The following is a 12,866-nucleotide window of genomic DNA, read 5'->3' as shown; positions in this document are numbered from 1 at the left end:
TAGAGTACAGAATGACGGCAGGAAAACTTTCACCATCTTCTGTGGAACTCAAGAGCTGTGGAGACCGTGGATTTAGGAATTAGAAAACCAAAAATGAGATCCTTTTGCAAAGGAGCCCAGAAGTCTAAGAAGAATTATATAATACTCTGATGCTTCCTACCTGAGACTGAATTGGAAGAGTCAGCCTAACCTTACCTAACCCCTTGATCTTTTAATAACTTCCCATTCTACTTCTCGAGGTTCTTTCAAGAGCCACTTAACAGTGCAAGTCAAATATAAAGAGCTATTCATGTGATTACCTTCCTTTTAGAGAAGCGGTGTGCATGTTTTGCTGTCTTGGGGCCCTTAAGTTAAATAATTAGCAGCTCCTGGAAATCCTGATGCTCTCAGAGTTCAGAATTTCTTTCAGGGAAATGATTGATTTGGATTACACAAGTATCCAATTTGTGGGGTTGTTAACTCAGAGGGTGCTCACTCTGGAGTCTTTAGACAAGTTTAGGTTCTGCTGATTATCACAGGAATTAACACAGTTTTTTTCTCACTAACTCAAGTTTTCAGCCCATGTCTGATTCCACCTCAGTCACCAATCTGGAAATGTTGATCAGGCATCTCTCATATACTAGGTGCTATTGGATTTAATTGTAACCTTATCTGACTCAGACAGATCTTGTCCTTAAGAAACTAGTGGTATTATCTGGGAGATGGAGATACAGACATAAAAAATTGTTGTTGTTTAGTCACGAAGTTGTGTCCAACTCTTTGTGACCCCGTGGACTGTAGTCTGCCAGGCTCCTCTGTCCAAGGGATTTTCAAGGCAAGAATCCTGGAGTGGGTTGCCATTTCCTTCACCAGGGGCTCTTCCCAACCCAAAGACTGGACCTGTGTCTCCTACACTGGCAGGCAGATTCTTTACCACTGAGCCACCGGGAAGCCTGTATAGACATAAATAATATGAAGTGCTAAATGAATGTTTGGGACTTCCTTAGTGGCTCAACTAGTAAAGAATCTGGCTGCCAATGCAGGATTAAGTGCTAAATTAATACACATATGATTTCTGCTAGGGGGGTCTAGAGGAGGGAGGGGACATGGGGCCTGTCTGTCAGAGAAAGCTTCCTGGGGAAGGGAGGGCTTGACTTGGGCCTTGAACATGGTGGGGTGGATCTGGGCTGGGGGGAGTCTGGGGACGTCATCCCTGGCGTAAATAAAGATCACTGAAGGAAATAACCCTTGAGGACTTCTGTTAATGAGCAGCGGAAAGTATGAAAGACGAATTTGATAGTTTGATGTCTGATCTTACATGCTAGATTACTGCGTTTGTACTTGATCTTGACAATAAACTGGGCCTTTGGGGAATGAGCAGCATTGTGCTCATAGGACCTCATGGTAGGTATACTTAGCTCGACCCTGTTTTCTAGAGGCCACAGAGCTTGTCTGCCCTCCTTCGTTTCTACCACTAGGAGCTTCTCTCCCACCAGGCTTGTTTGTGGAGTAAAGTATTGTGAATGCCTCTTCCCACACTGCCTCTTAAAAAAGGCACGCTGACCCACCGATGCCAGACACTGGGGTATAGCTAGAGGTAGCAGTAATAAGTATTACAGTTATCAGCAATTATTAGAATCTTACGTGTTTCTGGAAATAATTTCCTGGCTTACTCAATGCCTTCTCTTTTTCCTTAATTATGGACATCCCTCTCTGCTATGATTCTTATTCTGTAGGAAAATTGTTGGATTGGCCAAAATTCAGGATTTTCTATAACATGGAAAAACCTGAATAAACTTTTTGGCCAACCCAATATAACGATCCTCCCACACACTGTGTTCATCATAGTGTCCCTATTAGGTTAATCAGCCCAGTTCCCAATAAATCAGGATTTTAGGGAGACGGAGGGAGAGGCGGGGTGGAGAGGCCAAGATCAGTAATCTGCAGACTCTAAGCTGGCGTTGGAGGCAGAAGAAGGTAAGACAGGGAATCCGATCTCAAGGAGGGAGTGTTCTTAGAACACAAAGATGTCTTTAATATGTAAGGAAAAGAAGAGAAAGATAATTTGATGGCCTAGAAGAATTTACAGAAACAGGCCACTGAAGCTGGGGAAGGCTGCTACTTGTGTAGAGATGTGTTGAGTTGGAGGGTTTACCAGATGTTTGACCTTCCTATGTAACAGGACTAAGCACCACGGAAGGAAAGCAGAGACTGGCCTGGTTCAAAGCCTTCAGGAGCTTGTTGAGGTAAGTCTCATATGCTGTTTCCTAAGTCTAGAATGACTATTTTTCTAAGAGCTTCACATTATGTCTACACTCAGGAGTAAAGGAAGAGCTTCCAAAGAGTGTGATGAAGAAACAGCTTGCTACTTTGATGAAGATCTATAAACCCCCAAATGCTGGCAATTTACATAAATCAATATAAGCAGAAAATCCGGAAAAGCTGGCAAATATGTTGTTCATTTTTAAAAAAATTCACTAATTGGAAGTTCATGCCACTGACAACACTTCAAATTCCATCTGCTCCAACTCTTACTTCTTTCATCTTCTCCCTCTGCCCTTTTCTCCTCAGGTTTGTGTTGAGAGTGTAGCTAGCGATTGCCATGGCATATCTGAAAGTTTGTTAAATAATAATCATTGCTTCACTGATTAGCCATCCCTTTAATTTTTGGCATTGCTGTTTCCTTGGTGGGTCTGTTACCTTATCTCCCCAGACCCAACTCAGGATGTGAGTGGGGAGGCTTGTTCTGATCTGAGTGGGAGTAGTGGGTCCACACATGTCAAGGCCTGCATTTCCTACATTTGAGGCAGAAATGTGCAGTTACAACTCTCTCTTCCTCTAAAACTTTAAATTAGTTTATCTGCTAATTTCAATATTAAATGCCCATCTATGTAAAATGACTAATAGATTCCCTAAATTGGTAAAGCATTTTTGTTCATATTTGGGCTTTCAGTGACTTGTTATTCCAAAATAGTAATTTCCAAACTTATTGGAGATGGAAAACCAGACTGCATCAGGGAACATGAGCTCCAGACTTGACTTTCCCAAGAAGCAGGTGTGCTGTGCTGTGCTGAGCCACTAAGTGGTGTCTGACTCTATGCAACCCCATGGACTGTAACCCACCAGGCTCCTCTGTCCATGGGATTACCCTGGCAAGAATACTGGAGTAGGTTGCCATGCCCTCCTCCAGCGGATCTTCCCAACCCAGGGATCGAACCTGTGTCTTCTGAGTCTCATCTCCTGCATTGCAGGCAGATTCTTTACCCAGTTAGCCACCTGGGAAGCCAAAGAAGCAGATAATGGGACTTAAACCCTGAATCTGGGTGTAAGTTTCCTGATCTGTAAAATGAAAACTATCTCCATCTCTTCATAATGTTTCTCTGACTTCCACTCTCCTATAGCCTCCACTCAATTTTTTGGGTTGTCCCATGATACCAGTCAGTGCTGTGTTAAGAAAAGGAAAATGGGGACTTTCCTGGTGCTCCAGTGGTAAAGAATCTGCCTCCCAATGTAGGAGACCCAGGTTCCGTCTCTGGTAGGGGAACTAAGGTTTCATGAGCCTTGCAGCAACTAAGCCCAGGTGCCACAACTAGTGAGCCTGAACGCTGCAGAGTTTATGCATCTCAATGAGAGAAGGCTGTGTGCAGCATAACTAGAGAAGCCTGTTGTGGCCAAGAGCCCATGTACTGCAGCGAAGACCCAGCGCAGCCAAAATTAAAAAGAAAAGGGAAAGAAAACAATTCTTCTTCTCTAGGTTCTGCCTGTTTGACACATGCTGCTGCTGCTACTGCTACTAAATCACTTCAGTCGTGTCCGATTCTGTGCGACCCTATAGATGGCAGCCCACCAGGCTCTGCTGTCCCTGGAATTCTCCAGGCAAGAACACTGGAGTGGGTTGCCATTTCCTTCTCCAATGCATGAAAGTGGAAAGTGAAAATTGAAAGTGAATCGCTCAGTTGTTGACACATGCAGACTGTCACAAACACACATATATCTTCCTTCCACTGGGAAATTTAAAGTAATTTATAGTAGCAGTATTAGCCATGTTGCTGAAACATCATATAAGATTAGAGATTTATAATTAAAGTGGTGACAGAAAGCTGACAAGTGATTTCAGGGGCTACAGAACGTTAAGAATAAAGTTGATATGAAGAAACAAAAAAATATAAAGCCCTATTCTAGAAATGTTTTTCATCTGAGGGTGTCTTGTTACTTCTGAAGATCCCTTGTGTGGTCAAAACCCAGGATGGACTTTCATATCACTGCAGCCTGGAAGGAAGGATGGGAACCCCAGCTCTCTGCCGCCATCAGTCTCCCCAAGAATCTCTCATGGAATGTTCAGTCCTATGTGCTATCCTGGTATTTGTATAATGGACACAAGTGATGCCCAGATGTTATTTACATGTTAGCCTGCTTCTAGAGACCAGAGACCCTATTCCTTTATCTTTTCTATTCTTCCCTTATTAGAGGCATCTAATCTTATGAGCTCATTTTTGCATCCTGATAAATGGCTGCACTGGTACGAATGGCTGGAATCAAGATTGTCAAGAGAAATATCAACAACCTCAGATACGCAGATGGTACCTACTCTAATGGCAGAAAGTGAAGAGGAACTAAAGAGCCTCTTGATGAAGGTGAAAGAGGACAGTGAAACATACAAAACTAAGATAGCATCCAGTCCCATCACATCATGGCAAACAGAAGGGGACAAAGTGGAAGCAGTGACAGATTTTATTATCTTGGGCTCCAAAATCACTGCAGGCATTATTCAATAGCACAACAAAGACACCGATCCCTTAAGAAATGCTCAGAGTTTTTGAAGGCTCTGTGTCAGGAACTCAGTCAAAAACCAACTAAATTTCTTTTCTTTTTTTGAAATTTATTTTGGCCATGCCCACTGTCATGGAGGATCTTAGTTCTCCAACCAGAGATCCGATCCATGCACCCTGCGCTGGGTGTGTAGAGTCTTAACCACTGGACTACGAGGGAGGTACCCAGACAAATTTCTTTTTACAAAATTATACCTGCATCTCTGAGTATTAGTTCAAAATTTCTCTAGCATTTATAGCCTCTCTACCTTATAACAATGTTACAAGGCAAGGGCTAGGTAAACCTGAGCTAGTATCATTGCTGGGATTCTCAAAGTACCGGGGGGTCTGGGAAGCATTGCTGCTTTCAGTCTCTCAGTTGTGTCCAGCTCTGCAACCCCATAAGCTGCAGCACACCAGGCTTCCCTGTCCTTCACCATCTCCCAGAATTTGCTCAAACTCATGTCTGTTGAGTCAGCGATGCCATCCAACCATCTCTCCCTCAGTTGCCCCCTTCGCCTCCTGCCATCAATCTTTCCCAGCATCAGGATCTTTTCCAATAAGTCAACTCTTCACATGAGGTGACCAAAGTATTGGAGCTTCAGCTTCAGCATCAGTCCTTCCAATGAATGTTCAGGGCTGATAATCCTTTAGGATTGACTGGTTTGATCTCCTTGCTGTCCAAGGGACTCTCAAGAGTCTTCTCCAGCACCCCAGTTTGAAAGTAACAGTTTTTCAGCACTCAGCCTTCTTTACGGTTCAACTCTCACATCCATACACAAGGAACACTATAGTTTCCTAAGTTGCCCCATTTGCCTCCTGCAACCCAGTGCAGTGGTCAGATGGAGCCATTAGAGGCCGTGCCCTGCAGAGCTCTCATCTGGAAAGAAAAGACTGACTGAAAATACTCCAGGGTTCTCCCTGCTCTATTTTCTGGTTCTCTGCTTTCTACAAACACACCAAAGTTCCCTGAGAACAGTCTGTGCCTCACCATGGAACCCTAAGCCCTGGGCTATAGTGTTCGTGCCCCAGGCCCTCATGAAAGCTGCCTCCAGAAAGTTCACCGAGGCCCCCAGGCCAGTCCTGTAGGGGAGTGTGATGTGGTGTGGGTCCTCTGGGGCCTGAGTCCTCTGCCTTGGGAGAGCCAGGAGCCCTTGGGCAAGTCATTAACGTTCCTGGTCACTCATCTATGGAAGGAGCTTAAAGGATTCTTGCCTGCCACCATCCACGCAGGAGAATGCTCTCTCAAGGTCCAAGCCAAGGGCCTGCCTCTCCTACAAGGACCGAGGGGCTGGGGCAGTGCGAAATGAAGCCAGCAGCCATCACAGCCCAGGGAGAGCCCAGGGCTGCAGGATGGCCCTTGAGCACAAACCCAGATGCCATGCCTGGTCCACTGTGGGCCACTGGACACCCTTCTCAGAGGCCTGGGCTGCTGGATTCCTGCATTTCCCTTATGAGGTCCTGCTGTGGGCACTCTGGTTCTGAGCCCAGCTTTTTTCTCCGGGACATACCTAACTCCTCTAGCAGGCATCTTGTTGGGGAAGGTTTTCTGATGCTGTAGCTGGCACATCTAGCCTGTGGTCTTTGACTTCTCCAGGTGGCTTTCCAGGTGGCTCAGGCAGTAAAGAAGCTGTCCTGTGAGCAGGAGAGCCGGGTTTGATCCCTGGATTGGGAAGATTCCCCCAGAGAAGGGAATGGCTACTCACGCCTGTATTCTTGCCTGGAGAATCCCATGGCCAGAGGAGCCTGGTGGGCTACAGTCCAAAGGGTCTCAAAGAGTCGGACATGGTTGAAGTGACTTAGCACACTTGCACATACTGGATTGAAAGTTCATGTGACCTTATTGGAAAACTGGGTTTTGGGAGATGTAATCAGGTTAAGATGAGGTCAGAGTGGAGTAGGATGGGGCCCGACCCATTGATTGGTATCCTTATAAGGAGAGCGAGGTTGTTTTTCTTTTTGAGAAATCTACAATGAATATTCTATTCAGATTTCCTGCAGTCATTGTGGCATATGTCCACAATTTAAATAATCCTACAGAACATCCCACTGACCATCACAGAGCACCTAATATGAGGCAAATATTATGTATACATAATTATAGTCTTTAAAAAAATGTAGATCATATTAGCCACAAGTTTCAGATGAAGAAATTGAAACTAAGAGAGATGAAGATTCTTATCTAAAGTCACAAGATCAGTCACAGACAAATTTGGGGCAGGTCAGGCTCTAGGGCAGACCTTTGGGCAGAAGCAGGTTCACACCAAGGGCTCGTGTGCAACTGGGGGTGCCCCTCCTGACAACACCCTCACAACAAACCAACCCTCACAACGAACATAGGCTCCGGTCCCCCAGAAAGGGGAGACCATCAGCTAAAGCAGAGCTGTGGCTCCAGGCAGGCCCCAGGGATTGCCCAGGCTCCAGAATCCTTAGGAGAAGAGTGGCACGGGGGCTCTATGCCTCAGAACAGTCCTTGGCTCACACAGCACCCTGAAAATACAGAGCTAAAAACCTCCTGGACAGCAAGGAGATCAAGCCAGTCCATCCTAAAGGAAATCAACCCTGAATATTCACTGGAAGGACTTATGCTGAAGCTGAAGCTCCAATACTTTGGCCACCTGATGTGAAGAGCTGACTCCTTGGAAAAGACCCCGATGCTGGGAAAGATTAAGGGCAGGAGGAGAAGGGGGTGACAGAGGATGAGACAGTTGGATAGCATCACTGACTCAATGGACATGAGTTGGAGCAAACTCTGGGAGATAGTGAAGGACAGGGAAGCCTGGCGTGCTGCAGTCAATGGGGTTGGAAAGAGTGGGACAAGGCTTAGGACTGAGCAACAAGAAGGAAACTAATATAGATGATATTCATTAACCTAACTACAGCAGACAGAGACCCAAGGGCCAACTACAGCACACTCCCCGACATCTCCCCAGCACAGTGGTCTTTGAAAGGAAACAACGAACATTCCCTTTCTACTTAGATGGAGAATCAGTAAAGTAAATGGGACTTAGAGGAAAGGAATGAATGTTTGTCACTTGTTAGAACAACAGAAGGAGGATTCTGGGAGATGAGTTCATGTTTGTTCATTGTCTGTTCTGTCTGCATCTCCCAGCTACCCTGTAGCCCCAGGCCACTCTCCCCAGATTACAGTAATATTAAAGTTCGCTGGAATGCCAAGCTGCAGCTGACCTGGGGCCAGAGCATGGGCCAGGCCATCTTGGATCTTGGGCACAGAGAGGCTGCTGATACAAGAGGTCTGCTCTGTGAGATGCCTCAGCTCTGAGCAGCCAGGCCCCGGTGTCTACAGACCAACCTCCTCTCTAGAGTTCTAATACCAGGGTTCTTGTGGGCCACCAACTGGAGGGACACCTGAGCCGAGGGCACAGGCAGCAGGAACTCAAGCCCCGGGGCAAGGCCGGGAGGGAGACCATTGTAAGAGCCCAGACTCCTGGGACCTTTCTTTCTTCACTGGGTGCCCAGGCACCAGCGTCGGGGTAGGGTCAGCGCGCGGGAGGGCGGGGCAAGCGGCGGAGGAGGGAGGAGACGGGCCAGCGGCGTGGAGAGGAGAGGGCGTGCGCTCCGGGCCACTTGCGGGAGGAGGCGCGCGGGGCAGCGGCCCCAGAGACGTGCCAGAGGCCCGACAGCACGATGGAGCCGGCGGACCTGGGGCTCGGGGACTCATCCTTGCACCGTTACCTGGACGGCGAGTTCTGGAGCCTCAAAAACGAGCTGCGCGGGCTCCTGGGCGGCTGTCCCCTCTTCCGGCCCAGGTACGCGTCCCCGAGGGCACCCCGCGTTGCACCCCGGGCAGGGCGAGCTGGGGTGTGTGTGCTGCGCCGGAAAACAGGTCCCTCCCGACCTGACGGAAGATAGGCTGCCCGCAGAGCCGGCGACTTCGTGGCCCTCAGGAGGCGTCCTCTGCCCACCGCGCTCCCTCCTACACGGAGAGCAGGGACGAGCGGGCGCGCCCCGCAGCGGCGGACGGGATGCTCGGCCCAGAGCGGTAGCTTCTAAACCTGTTTCCTAACCTGTTTCTTGAGTCCCCGCCTTTGGGTGTCACCCCTTGCCGGGAGAGGGGGCAGAAAATCTGGTTGGAGCGGGCGTGGAGCGCCCCCAGGGCCACCGTGTCGCCTGGTCCGGAACAGAAGCGCGGAAAGCGGCGCAGAACAGCGTTATCCCGGGTCGTGCCTGCAGAGAAGTGAGGGCATTTTCCTGGCACAGGGATGGACTGGCTCTGCCCGGGGTCGTATCTGGTTGCTGCCATGCTGCGGACTCCCAGGGGCCTCGCGGAGTCCAGGTGTGCGCGGGGGTGGGTGAACAGCGGCTGGGGTGCTTGGGTTGCAAGGTGGATTCAGGCCCAGAAGTCATTTGCTGGCAGCACAGCCCAGAAAAGTGGACAGAGGGCTTGGTGCAGCCTAAGTTTGCAGACGGAGAAAATAACCCAAGGACCAGCCCTTGTGTCTCGTTGAGGACTTTCTCCTGCGCTCTGCTGGGTGTCTCACCCCATCTCAGGTCGTCTGATAAGCCCATTTTTAGAATCAGGCTTCAGAGTTTTAATTTAAGAAAGCCCCAGTTAAAAAACACCAGTATGTTCTGAAGGAAGATTAACCAGTTAGCACATGTTTCTGTCTCAAGGATGAGCTGGGCTGAAGGAGGAGATGCTCGGAATAAAAGCAGGTCATCCTTGGGGAGGAAGCTGTGGTTTCTGCACTGGAGGTAACTGGTGGGGGGAGCAGGGGTTAGAGGAGGTGGCAGGTGAGATGGTGGGTGGGCCCTTGTCTCCCCAACTTGTCCTTTCCCCTTCTCTCTCACACCATCTTCTTTATCTTTCTCAAAGCATGGTCCAGGGACTCCTGGGGGGTACCCAAGACTTTTTCAGGAGCTTCACAAGTTAGAAATTATTTTAGTGATAACATGAAGCAGTTACTGACTCTTTCATCCTCATTTTCTCACGAAGGTACAGTGGTAGTTCCCAGAAACTATAGGATGTATAATTTCACAACATATCTGCAGAAGCAGAGAGCAGCATCCAGTTATTTCAAGGCAGACGTTAACCAGACTTGTAAAGATGCAGAACAATGCCACTTTTCTAATTAAAAAATGTAGTTCTTTTTGTAGACATTTAATGAGTTTATTATTGTTACATTCAAATGATATAAATATTTAAACATTTTTTCTTTTATAATTTCTAATATGATAAATGCCATAAATACCCATAGATATTTGCAGACCCTAACAATTTTTTAAAAGACAATTTTAAAGATCAGTGTTAGGTTTAGAACAAAATTGAGAGGAAGGTACAGAAATTTCCCATATATTAATGCCTCCTGTCTCCACACAGGCATAACCTCTTCCATTATCATCACTCACCAGAATGGACTTTTCTTTTTTTTTTTTTTTTAGCCAAAGATGAATCTACGTGGGTACATCATAGTCACTCAGAGACCACAGTTTACGTTAGAGTTCACTCTTGGGGGTGTACATTCTGTGGGTCTGGACAGATGTTTAATGACACGTGTCCATCATTATAGAGGCTTCCCAGGTGGCTCAGTAGTAAAGAATCCACTGCGAAGGCAGGAGATGTGGGTTCAGTCCCTGGATTGGGAAGATCCCCTGCAGGAGGAAATGGCAACCCAGTCCAGAATTCTTGACTGGAAAATTGCATGGACAGAGGAGCCCGGCGGGTTACAGTGCACGGGGCTGCAAAAGAGTCAGCGCGACTGAGCGCGGTGCCGCTCCCATCATCATGGTGCCACCCAGAGTGTTTTCACCGCCCGAAACATTGTCAGCTGTGTTTCTCTCACCACCCACCCCTGGCAACCACTGATCTTTTCACTGTTTCCATAGTTTTGCCTTCTTAGAATCCTATAGTTGCGATCATACAGTATGTAGCCTTTTCAGATTGCCTTGTTTCACTTAGTAATATGTGTTTAGGCTTTCTCCGTGTCTTTTCACGGCCCGAGAGCTCATCTCTCTTTTCGTGCTGAATGCTGCTGCATTGTCTGGATGAACCAGTTGATTTGTCCAGGCACCTACTGAAGTCCATCTTGGATGCTTGCACGTTTTGGAAGTTATGTGTAAAGCTACTATAAACATCCATGTACAGGTTTTTGTGTGGAGGCCTCAAGAATTTTTAAGAGGGCAAGGAGGTCCTGCTGCTTTAAGTGATACTAGGTTCTGTCACAACCCTTTATACAGGGGTGCCCAACCTCCGGGATCTAATACCTGATGATCTGAGGCGGAGCTGATGTAGTAAAGTGCACAAGAGACGTAATGCCCTTGAATCATCTGAAAACCATCCCCCTCCTCGGTGTATGGAAAAATCACCTTCCATGAAATCGGTGCCTGCTGCCCAAAAGCTTGGGGACCACTGCCCTTATACACGCCCCTTTTCCTGTCTTCCTGTGTCTTTTCAGTTTAGTTCCTGGCCTGTCATCTCTTTGTCTTTTCTTATTTAGATAACTGCAGTTTAAATGATGGAAAAGAATGATAACATGTAAACCACTGATTTGGGCCAAGTAGAAGATTCTTTGCTGTGAACTGTGCAGTCTGCCTTGGGACAGAGGGAAAGGCAGGCCGGAGTTGGAGAGCCAACCAGCAGCCAGCAGCACATTACCTGTGTGACTGTTATCAGGTGAGATGTTACCTTCCTGAGCTTCCATCTGCAGGAAGAGATAACATCTGTGCTGCTGGTTTAAATGAGAAACTGTTGAGTGGCTTTTCATTAATGCTGGCTGTGGTATGACACCTAAAAAAAAAAGTGGGAGGAAAGAGATACAAGCCCCATTACTCTAACAACCACTTTTCCATTCTCTCCAGTTTTTGTTTATTGACTTCATAATTTCAGAGTTGTAATAGCTTAAATGTCATACTGGTTTTTTTTTTTTTTTTGTCCCCAGTGATTAAAGATCTTAGTATCTGCTTGAAAGTTCACCTTGTACTATCAGATTTGATCTTATCCTGTGTTCGAAGACAGTGACCTGACTTCTTGATGTTTTTAACCTTCTGCTCCGTGAGAGGCCAGAAATAAAACTCTCTGGTGGCTCAGATGGTAAAGAATCTGCCTGCGATTCAGGAGACCCAGGTTCGATCCCTGGGTTGGGAAGATCCCCTGGATGAGGGCATGGCAACCCTCTCCAGTATCCTTGCCTGGAGAATCCCATGGACAGAGGAGCCTGGCGGAATACAGTCCATGGGGTGATGAAGAGTCAGACGTGACTGACTAACACCAGACATGGATTCACAGATACAATATGAGGCCTCCTTGTAGCCAGTCCCCTACCCCCAGGCCCTTGAAATTCAAGTAGGTGTTGGAGGGGGCGAGGTTCATGAGTGTGAGTGCTGTGTGTATAGTGGGAAGTTTGTACAGTGTCAGGCACTCCCAGGACATAGAACCCAGGAAACAGTTTGCTTCCCCCCTAAAACCCAAATCCTGGTTTTGCAGTTTTCTGAGCACATCACCACTGCCCTCCTCTGTTCAGGGATTCATCCTCCGGGATACTGCACCAGATGTGGTGCGGGTGCAGCCCAGCTTCCCCCGTCCCTCCCCAAGACCAGCCTGCCAGGCTGAGTCCTCCTTGTCTTCACTCTGATGGTGGGTCCCCCAGGTCTGGGAATGTCCCCATGTCTAAGGGTCCCACCTGCCCCGAGGTCTGTAGGACAGCATGCCCTTGGCTGGGGCAGCAGCGGATTCTGGGCCACTTGAGGCTCCTTCCTGAGGTTGCAGAGAATATTTAAAAACAACCTCTGGGGACTTCCCTGGTGGTGCAGTGGTTAAGACTTTGCCATTTCATAAAGACTTTTAAAATGGTCCCCATCAAAAAAAAAAAGCGCAACATCTGAAACGTGATAAGCTTTTCACACATTTTTGAGTTTGTTTCTTGGCAAAGCGGGGCTCTCTCCTGGGCGCCAGGCTGGTGAGTGGGTGTGCACAGGTAAGGCTTCTGTGCTCAGTTGCTTCAGCCGTGTCCGACTCTTCGACACCGTAGACTGTAGCCCGCCAGGCTCCTCTGTCCATGGGATTCTTGAGGCAAGAGTACTGGAGTGGGTGGCCATGCCCTCCTCCAGATCTTCCCAACC

The sequence above is a fragment of the Oryx dammah genome, unplaced genomic scaffold (assembly GCF_014754425.2).
Source record: "Oryx dammah isolate SB20612 unplaced genomic scaffold, SCBI_Odam_1.1 HiC_scaffold_25, whole genome shotgun sequence".
Taxonomy (NCBI): Eukaryota; Metazoa; Chordata; class Mammalia; order Artiodactyla; family Bovidae; genus Oryx; species Oryx dammah.
This window is presented reverse-complemented; position numbering follows the sequence as displayed.